Source organism: Schistocerca gregaria, chromosome X (assembly GCF_023897955.1).
Source record: "Schistocerca gregaria isolate iqSchGreg1 chromosome X, iqSchGreg1.2, whole genome shotgun sequence".
In the NCBI taxonomy this organism is placed as follows: domain Eukaryota; kingdom Metazoa; phylum Arthropoda; class Insecta; order Orthoptera; family Acrididae; genus Schistocerca; species Schistocerca gregaria.
Window position 1 is genome coordinate 277723984 of NC_064931.1, and position 11425 is coordinate 277735408.

General features: G+C 44.9%; 1 pseudogene; it reads right to left on the bottom strand.

Annotated features, from left to right (window-relative positions):
* Positions 1-3530: 3530 nt before the first annotated feature.
* LOC126300052 (5S ribosomal RNA) lies at positions 3531-3649 on the bottom strand (annotated as a pseudogene).
* Positions 3650-11425: the final 7776 nt, after the last annotated feature.

Below are 11425 nucleotides of genomic sequence, written 5' to 3' on the forward strand. Positions count from 1 at the left end.
CGGCTGCCACATTTCTCCGTGTTTCTCGCTGTTGTGGTGTGAGGTTTTTGGGGACCATTTTTGCACAAATCCTTCTCATACCAAGACCTTCAGTTATCATTAGACGAACCGTTTCTCGATTGATGTTCAGTTCTTCTGCAACCATTTTCACGAATAATCTTCGATCAGATCGTACGAGTTCACGCACCCTGACCAAGTTGACATCCGTCCGTGAGGTTGATGGTCGTCCACTGCGATCTTCATCTTCAATATTCGTTCTGCCTTCACTAGACATTTTATGTCAACGAAAAACTTGAGCTCTTGACGTAACCTCCTCTCCAAAAGCCTTCTGACGCTTATCGTAAGTTGTCGTCGCGTTTTCACCCAATTTAAAGCAAAAAGAAATGGCATACCGTTGCACAATATTATGCGGTTCCATTTCCGTGACGAGAGACACAAACACGTGTTAACTTATTACAGCGCAACTCACGACTGAGCAGATACATCAATGTACCGCTTGGATTTGAAGCAGCTTATAGAACAAGGTCAAAAATATTGTGCTTACGCAAGCCTGCAGTGTTGCCACATCTTGCAAAGAAAATCAGTCTCATTACTTTATTGTCAAACCTCGTACACCATTACACTGACAAATGTCTACCGCGATAAAAGAAGTGATAGAAATAAAAGTTCCTGGGAATACCCTAAATAAAGATAGTGACTTGCAGCTATGTTCAGTTTTGGGTCCAATCACCGGAAGACTGAAACGGGTTCGGCGGACGTGCAACGACAAGCATTACTATGTATGGCGCTGGACTTGGCACCAGTGACGTCACACACCCCAACGTGCCTATGTAAGGACAGAAACCACATGAGAGTGGCTGAGGAGCACTCGACCTAAAGACCGTGGATATTTAACCACTTCAGGCGGCTGGAAGCTAGGCTACAGAATTTAACAAGAAAAATGGGTAGCTTGGCTCTGAGCACTATGCGACTTAACTCCTGAGGTCATTAGTCGAATAGAACTTAGAACTAATTAAACCTAACTAACCTAAGGACATCACACACATCCATGCCAGAGGCAGGATTCGAACCTGCGACCGTAGCGGTCGCTCGGCTCCAGACTGTAGCGCCTAGAACCGCACGGCCACTCCGGCCGGCTGGGTAGCTTGAAGTTAAGTGTAGCAAGAATTAGTTAAATGTGAAGACAGGAAAAATAAGACCTGTTCCGGTGAATACAGAATTATCAACACAAAATCCAATAGTTAGTGTTGTGCCGTGTACGGCACTGGGGTTTAGGTTGGCACTAGCCGCCTAGGTTGGTGATGCTTCCTCTCGGCGGTGAGGCGACCTCTCGTGGGGTCGCGGGACCTTAGGGAGAAAAGGAGTCCTGGCGGTGGCGTGAGGCGGAGGTGAGCGCCGGACGCAGGGAGTGCTGCTGTAGTGGTGCTATGGATGAGCGAGTGGCTTACCGAAATGTTGGACATGAGTATAGCCCGCCGGCTGAATGTGAAGATTTCTTCTGGAAGGTGCAGTGTCACTGAGGTACTGTGTTCGGCGAACGTTGCCACCCGGCCTGTATTCTGTTCATTTGTCTGCAGAGTGGCCGGCCGGGGTGGCCGAGCGGTTCTAGGCGCTACAGTCTGGAACCGCGCGACCGCGACAGTCGCAGGTTAGAATCCTGCCTCGGGCATGGATGTATGTGATGTCCTCAGGTTAGTTAGCTTTAAGTAGTTCTAAGGGACTAATGACCTTAGAAATTAAATCCCATAGTGCACAGAGCCATTAGAACCATTTTGTCTGCAGAGCGCGCTTATGGATGGCCGATTTGTTTCTTATGGGACTTGAATTACGTACCCCACGGCAGACTGGTTGTGAGGGTGCTTATTAACGAACAAGAATAAGGTTCCATGTGCCTTGTTGTATGAGCAGGTCTCGTGTGCATATTGCTAGTAACTAGTATTAACAAACTAACTTTTGACTTGTCACTGTTTGTAGAAGCGCTTGTGTTAATGCGTTGTGCGCCGCTGGCGTCTAATATAGCCCTGATCCAGGTGCGACATGGGATGTTGTAGTAGTATAACCGTATTCGAGGACTGGATGAAAGGGCAGCGCCGTCAGGTATCCGAATCTACAAAAAGGGAAGGGAAGCAACTGTTACTTCTTTTTTATGTACTGCCATTGTTCCTTTCGTATTGTCATGGTTCCGCTTAAAGTCAATAGATGACGATTATAGTTTTAGGATATCATGTCTTGTTTGTTATGATAAATCTCTGTAGTGGACAGGACGAAGCGTAGTGGTTAATAATTTTTTTATAAGTTACGTTTGTTCTAAGGCATGTGGCCTCATATTCTTACTCTGTACATCTTTTTAGGGCAATTATTGATAGAAGGGCAGATGGAGCTCCAAATATTTTGCGGAAACTGAAGTAAATGTTTGTAAGATTATTAAGGGTATCTCTCCTCCTGATTTCATGCATGAGAAGAGTCGTATGTTGTCTTTGGTGGCTTGTCTACAATGTAGCTTGCTTTGTAATAAAATTGATTTTGACTTATGTCACTGAACTCAGTCGAATGCTCCATTCTCATTCCTGTCCGATGTTTCCATTAACACGCTTCAATGTAAAGCACAAGTAGGTCTAATAACGAATATGAAAACAAGAAAGCGAGGTAGCTACTATGAGCCGCATAGTGAATACACGTGAATGGATTATAATAGCCGAGATAGACAAATAGCCAGCACGCACCACAACTGTACTAGTATAAAGGGTGATTCAGCTCAGCTGTTCGCTTCAGATATTTCCGGAACTATGGAACATGTCGTAATTCATTCCTCAATCGAATGAATTGTGAAAAAGTCTTCACTAAGTGATGTATACACTATTTTCAAAGCTGTATTAACTACAGAGATATTAGTATTAACTTTGTTTTTCAAATGTAACCATAGTAATTTCTACTGCTAGCAATTCAGTTCTAAAATAAATGAATTCAACGGCATTTCACTCTTCAAAATTCGATTAGTAGTTTCGGAGAAACTTAAATATCTAGAACTTAAGTTTCTCTATTTTGAATATAAAATTGATTGCTGTCTTATGTGGATGTTCGTATTGTTATAAGGAACCATCGCGGCGGGATGACGGGACGCTCCAACTCGACGCAGCTGAGAGTGTCTGCTTGCAAAGCGAAATAGTCGAGAAAGTTGAATTTGAAACCGATATTAATCACATTTCGTTAAATGTGATTGTAGCGACATACCAACTACAAAGCAAAGGACATGCATCTAAGGCTTCTTCCCAGTTAACTACGGTAACACCTATGCTCTTGTTTCTAATAGAGCCTTGAAAGAAACTCTGTCCTAACAGGCCTCGGAAGGCCCAAAGGTACAGGCCGACCGCCGTGTCATCCTCCCGCGATAGGCGTCACTGGATGCGGGTATGAAGTGACACATGGTCACCACACGGCTCTCCTGGCCTTTCTCAGCTTCAACAGAAGCCGCTACTTCCCGATCAAGTAGATCCTGAGCCGGCCTCAACAAGAGCTGAGTGCACATCGCTTGCCAACAGCGCTCGGCAAACCCGGATGGTCACCCACCCAAGTGCTAGCCCAGCCCGACAGCGCTTAACTTCGGTGATCTGACGGGGACCGGTGTTACCACTGCGGCAAGGCCGTTGGCTTCTTGAAAGAAAGGCCTGCGTCAAAGATTCAACTGACATTGAATTGAAGTATAAAGACAGCTAAATAACAACTTTGCGTCATGAGTTTTATGTCAACATACATACTTATAGTACAAAATTACATCAGCAACAAAAAGGAAGTCACAAAATAACACGGTCATAAAACTTCCACTAAACTTTAGTTATTTCATCTAGTGTTTGAAATGCCTACTACCGTTTACTGTAAAGCGAGTCGGTCTTATTACAACGCGACTCTTTAAATCCCACGTCTGTGTCGCCGGAACTTCTGCATAGACTTCTTCTTTGAGCTTACCACAGAGAAAAAAGTCCAGTGACTTCAAATCACGCGAACATGCGGTCCAACTGGTAACACCTTCACATCCTATTGAGCTATCAGGAAAGAGCAGAGTGAGCGCTTTCCTCAGCACGAACGAGTAGTAGGCTAAGCACCCATTACACATCTACGTATTTAAAGTGGTACTTCCTGTAGGATGACCGGTAGCTGTTCGGTAAGAAACTGTGCGTATCTTTTACTTCAATGAAAAGCGGACCAATGACGTAGTCTCCAATAGTCCTGCACCAAATGTTCATATTCTGCTGCTTCTGACGTTCAATCTGGCTCAGTCAGTGCGGACTTTCAGCTGCACAATACTGCTCATTTATCTTACGGTGATGCTTAAAGAGAATCGCTAAAGAGAATTCGTTGAAGAAAGAATCTATTTTCCTAATGTCGCACTGGAACTGAGCAACAGAATTCCGTGCGCCTTTTACAATCCTAGTGGCTAATCTGCAGATGTGGCACATTGAGCGTAAAATGAGAACAAATCAGGGCAGGTTTATTCCAAAGGCATCCGCAGTTCCTTTGCAGCTAACATATGGATTATCAGCACCTGCTACCACAAAATCTACTTCGTTTTCACTAAACTCACTGCAAGCTTGATCCTTACCCTTTGCATAATATTTCAGTGTCCTTCCAATTTCTCGAACATTCGCTGAATTGTCATTCTTGTAGAATACCGTATGTGAGGATACTTTAGTGCGTAAAATTCAACCGTACTCTTCGCGTTGCTTCTGCATTCTGCGTAAACAAGTACAATATCAAGTTTCTCTTGGTCCGTGAAAGGTATTTATTTTTGAAACTAACCAGTAATTGGAACATATGAACGACGCAGATACAATGAAAGCTACATTTTCTCTGGGTCCCTTTTATACTGATATTTCGGCGAAGCAATATCCTCTTTGCTCCTTACTCGACGTAACTTATTCTCTTGTTTTGATATGAAATCATGGATTTCCGCATGAAACAGAAATCGTTTTCTGGGTCAAATTAGGTAAACCCTAAGTTCTAAATACTGCAGTTCTCCGAAACTACTGATGAAATTTAGAAGAGTGAAACTATAATATTAGCAGCAGAAATTTCTATAGTTCCGTCTGAAAAAGAAAACTTGTCACCGATTGCTCTGTAATTATCATAGCTATGAAAAGATACTACCCTTCGTTTCGTGAGAGCTTTCACACAGTTCATCCTAATAAAAACAGAATGACGGTATCTCAAATGGATCCGGAAATATTTGAGGTGAACAGTTTAGCTGCATCACCCAATATACACTGAGGTGACAAAGGTCTTGGGACAGAGATATGCACATATACAGATAGCGGTAGTATCGCATAAGAAAGATATAAAAGGGCAGTGCGTTGGCGGAGCTGTCATTTGTACTCGGGTGACTCGTGTGGAAGGGTTTCTGGCGTAATTATGGCCACACAACGTAATAAAAGTCTTTGAACACTGAATGATAGTTGGAGCTAGACGCATGGGACATTCTGCTTCGGAAATCGTTAGGAAATTCAATATTCCGAGATCCGTAGTGTTAATGTGTGCCGAGAATATCACATTTCAGGCATTACTTCTCACCACAGACAACGCAGTGGCCGATGGCCTTTACTTTAGGACCGAGAGCAGCGGCGTCTGTGCAGAGTTGTCAGTGCTAATAGACAATCAACACTGCGTGAAATAACCGCAGAAATCAATGTGGGACATACGACGAACGTATCCGTTAGAATACACTCCTGGAAATTGAAATAAGAACACCGTGAATTCATTGTCCCAGGAAGGGGAAACTTTATTGACACATTCATGGGGTCAGATATATCACATGATCACACTGACAGAACCACAGGCACATAGACACAGGCAACAGAGCATGCACAATGCCGGCACTTGTACAGTGTATATCCACCTTTCGCAGCAATACAAGCTGCTATTCTCCCATGGAGACGATCGTAGAGATGCTGGATGTAGTCCTGTGGAACGGCTTGCCATGCCATTTCCACCTGGCGCCTCAGTTGGACCAGCGTTCGTGCTGGACGTGCAGGCCGCGTGAGACGACGCTTCATCCAGTCCCAAACATGCTCAATGGGGGACAGATCCGGAGATCTTGCTGGCCAGGGTAGTTGACTTACACCTTCTAGAGCACGTTGGGTAGCACGGGATACATGCGGACGTGCATTGTCCTGTTGGAACAGCAAGTTCCCTTGCCGGTCTAGGAATGGTAGAACGATGGGTTCGATGACGGTTTGGATGTACCGTGCACTATTCAGTGTCCCCTCGACGATCACCAGAGGTGTACGGCCAGTGTAGGAGATCGCTCCCCACACCATGATGCCGGGTGTTGGCCCTGTGTGCCTCGGTCGTATGCAGTCCTGATTGTGGCGCTCACCTGCACGGCGCCAAACACGCATACGACCATCATTGGCACCAAGGCAGAAGCGACTCTCATCGCTGAAGACGACACGTCTCCATTCGTCCCTCCATTCACGCCTGTCGCGACACCACTGGAGGCGGTCTGCACGATGTTGGGGCGTGAGCGGAAGACGGCCTAACGGTGTGCGGGACCGTAGCCCAGCTTCATGGAGACGGTTGCGAATGGTCCTCGCCGATACCCCAGGAGCAACAGTGTCCCTAATTTGCTGGGAAGTGGCGGTGCGGTCCCCTACGGCACTGCGTAGGATCCTACGGTCTTGGCGTGCATCCGTGCGTCGCTGCGGTCCGGTCCCAGGTCGACGGGCACGTGCACCTTCCGCCGACCACTGGCGACAACATCGATGTACTGTGGAGACCTCACGCCCCACGTGTTGAGCAATTCGGCGGTACGTCCACCCGGCCTCCCGCATGCCCACTATACGCCCTCGCTCAAAGTCCGTCAACTGCACATACGGTTCACGTCCACGCTGTCGCGGCATGCTACCAGTGTTAAAGACTGCGATGGAGCTCCGTATGCCACGGCAAACTGGCTGACACTGACGGCGGCGGTGCACAAATGATGCGCAGCTAGCGCCATTCGACGGTCAACACCGCGGTTCCTGGTGTGTCCGCTGTGCCGTGCGTGTGATCATTGCTTGTACAGCCCTCTCGCAGTGTCCGGAGCAAGTATGGTGGGTCTGACACACCGGTATCGATGTGTTCTTTTTTCCATTTCCAGGAGTGTAGTTCGGAGAAATATGGTGTTAATGGGCTACGGCATTATAAAATGGACGGGAGTGCCTTTGCTAACAGTACGACATCGCCTGCAGCGCCTCTCCTGGGCTCCTGACCATATCGGTTGGACCCTAGACGATTGGAAAACCGTGGCGTCTTCGGATGAGTCCCGATTTCACTGGGGTAAGAGCTGATGGTAGGCTTCGAGTTTGGCGCAACCCCACGAAGACATGACCTCAAGTTGTCAACAAGTCACTGTGCAAGCTGGTGGTGGCTCCAAATAGTGTGGGCTGTGTTTACATGGAATGGACTGGGTCCTCTGGTCCAACTTGACGGATCATTGACCGAAAATGTTTATGTTCGGCTACTTGGAGACCATTTTCAGCCATTCATGGACTTCGTGTTCCCAAACAACCACGTCATGTCTCCAGCCCAGAATTATTCGCGACCGACTTGAAGAACAGTCCGACAATTCGAGCAAATATTTGGTCAGCTAGATCGCCCGACTTGAATACCATCGAACATTTATGACATGTAATCGAGAGGTTAGTTCGTGCACAACATCCTGCACCCGAAACACTTTCAACATTTCAGACGTCTAAAACTGCAGGGGGACTTGTTGAGTCCATGCCACGTCGAGTTGCTGCGCTACGCCGCGCAAAAGAAGGTCCGACGCGATATAGGAGGTATCCCATGACTTATGTCAACCTCAGTGTATGCCTACTAGTTCCACAGATGGTGACGAGATTGAAAGAATGAGTTATGTGAGAATACAAATTAATCAGATAGTTAAGGGAAACGAAAATTTAATATTGATGGGATACTGGAATTTGTCAATAGGGAAAAAATGAGGAAAAGTACTTACATACCATGGACTGGGGGAAAGGAATGAAAGAGAAACACTCGGTAGCGTTTTAAACAGAGCACAGAATTGATTTAATAATCATGACTGAAGATTATATAGGGGAAAGATACCTTGAGACGTCGAAAGGTTCCAGAGGGATTATATGATAGTAAGACAGAGATCTAGAAAGCAAATTTTAAACTGTAAACATTTCAAGGGTCACATGTGGCCTCTTGGGTTATAAACTGCAAATTACGACTGAAGAAATTAAATAAAGGTAAAAAATTAAGGTAATGAGACGAGGATGAACTGAAGACTCAGTGTTTGTTGAGAGTTTCAAACGGAGCATTATGTAACGGTTGATCCAAGGAGAGGAAAGGACAACAGCAGAATGTGAATGGATAGCTAGTGACATGGTGTAGTGAGCTATCGGACTGATATAGTAAAGGCAGCAGAGGATTAAATATGCTAAAAGATAAGGCCAAGCAGAAATCTTTGAACAACACGCGAGATATTAAATTCAATTAACGAAAAGAGAAAACATAAAAACGCAGCATATGAAATAGGGAAATGGGGCTTCAGAGGTCTAAAAGTGCTGTTGATTGAAAGTGCGAAAGCTAAAAACAGGAATTGCTTGGAAGAGAAATGCAAAAGGAAAACACCACCTACAGGGAATTTAAATAAATCTTTGGGGAAAAGAGATGCGCCTTTATGAATTTCAATAGATCAAACGGTAAGTGAGTACCACGTAAAGAAGAGGCGGCCGAAAACTTGAAGGAATATATAGAAGGGCTAAGCAAATGAAAAAAACTTTAAGACTAGATTTGAGGAGCCAAGAGGAAGTAGCTGAAGATGATGTGGAAGATATGATGTTGCAGGAAAAATTCAAGTGCACTGAAAGAGCAAAGTTGAGAAGAGACACCTGGAGTATACAATGTTCACATATGGTTTTTGATGCCCTTGGGAAAACCAACTATGACAAAACTATTCCACCTGTTATACAAGATGTACCTATATTATATAAATGTAACAGAACTGACAGTTCAATAAGTCTCGGTTGCAAAATACTGCCACGAATAACTTGCAGAATAATGGGAAACTGCTAGAAATCGACTTTGGAGTAGATCAGGTTGGATTCTCGAGAAATGTAGGAATAAGCGAGGCAATACTGATCATATGACTTATCTGATGTGATACATTTTAAAAAGGCACAGCCACTTTTATAGAAACTGTAGTGTTGCAGAAAGTTTTCAACAAAATTGACTGGAATACACTAGTTGAAATTCAGGAAGTATCAGAGATAAAATACACTGAGCGAGAGGTTATCTGCAACCTATACAGACACCTGACTGCAGTTATTAGAGTGTAGAACATGAAAAGGAGGCAGAGGTTGAGAAGAGAGTGAGATCTAAGCTCCACATTAGTCATTCTGTACATTGAGCAAGCAATAGAGGAACCCAAAGAGAAATTTCGGAAAGGAATTGAAGTTCAGGGAAATTAAATAAAAACTACGAGATTTGCCGGTGACATTATAATTTTATTAGAGATAGCAAAAGACAAGGAATATCAGTTGAACGGAATGGACAGTGTTTTAAAAAGAGATTGTAAAAGAAGACCAACAGAGTAAAACAACGGTACTGAAATGTAACCGAATTAGATTACGCAATGCTGCCTTACAAAGTGAAGCACCCCGAACATATTGTCGGAGGCCAACACATCTTCGTACACGTCCACATCATCGGTGGGTATGTAAATGATTACAGTTGCAATTCTCTGAGGCAGGTAGAACGGCCACCAGAATATATTATTGTTGTTCGTGTTTAACGTTGTTAGCAGTCCTGGTAAGCTATATAAAATGCATGAACAGCGTCAGATGTTGAGTGATCACTTTCAAGGACACGAAGATGCCACGTGCTTTCCTGTGACAGCGTTATCTGTACCTGCTAGAGTTTGAAAATGGACACATTCTGCATCATCAAGCACCAGTTGATCGAAAATTAGCAGCAGCCAGACTAAGAAATACCATCTCACGCCATCTCACGCATAGGCTGCCGTTAACACCAAAACACAAACGGCTGACTTTGGAGAGGAATCACAGACTGTTGATGAATCGCATAGCATTGTGTTGAGCGAATAATTGCGATTCTGCTCTATCCCGGATGACAATCGTCGGCGAGTACGGAAGACCTGAGGAGAGACCCATTCTCATGGTGTATTATAGAGGCACAGAGATGTTATTCCTAGCGTCAGGGTGTAGTGAGCTATCGGGATTGACTTCACGTCACGCCGGCCGCAGTGGCCGAGCGGTTCTAGGCGCTTCAATCTGGAACCGCGCGAGCGCTACGGTCGCAGGTTCGAATCCTGCCTCGGGCATGGATGTGTGTGATGTCCTTAGCTTAGTTGGGTTTAAGTAGTTCTAAGTTCTAGGGGATGTTAAGTCCCATAGTGCTCAGAGCCATATGAACCATTTGAATCTTCACGTCACGGATCGTAGTAATTGTGGGAACTCTGGTGGCACAACGGTACGTCACGGACATCCTACGTCCTCATGTGTTACCTCTCATGCCATAATATCGTGGGGTTCCATTTTTCAACACGTCAATGGTCGTTCACACATGGATCGTGTTTCTGTGAACCGTCTGCGTGATGTTGCGACAGTCTCGTAGACAGTAGTATCTCCAGATCTGTCCCAGAGAGAACCTGTGTGTGTTTGTGGGGGGGGAGGGGAGGGGGGGTCAGCTTCTCGGACGTCTACTCAGTCCCATTATACAGAACATAAAGGACCAGTTACAGCAGCTGTGCGCCAGCTTTCCCCAGGAGAGGATGCAGCGTATGCTGACAAGTGGACTCACCCTGCCGAGTTTTTTGTCATATTCATCTGATGCCGTAATCACTGAAATATGCTGTAATCACTGCAATAACATCACATACCCTCTCAACCTGTGAGGTTTGACTTCGTTTTCTTCTGCCCTTCTGTGTGCTTCACTTTCTTTATTAGGCTGTGTAGGCTAGGAAATGAGACACTAAAAGAAATAAAATGAGTTTTGCTATTTGGAAGGCAAAATGATGAGCTATGTAAAAGGGATATAAAACGTAATATCTCATTAGCAAGATAAGCGTTTCTGAAAAAGAGAAATGTTTTATCATCTAATATAAATTTAGGTGTTATGAATTTAGTTGTGGAAGCATTTGTCTGGAGTGTAGCCTTGCACGAAAGTGAACTGTGGACGGTGATCAGTTAAGACAAGTAGAGTGAAATGTGGTGCTCCAGACGAGTGCTGAACATCAGATGTGTAAATCGAATAACTGATGAGGAGGCATTGAATCCAACAGAGGGGAGAAGAAGTTTATGGCACAACTTGAATTAAAGAAGGGATCGGTTGTTAGGACGCTTCGTGAGGCATCAAGGAATCGTCAATTTTCTATGAAGCGAAGTGTGTGTGGGGGGGGGGGGGG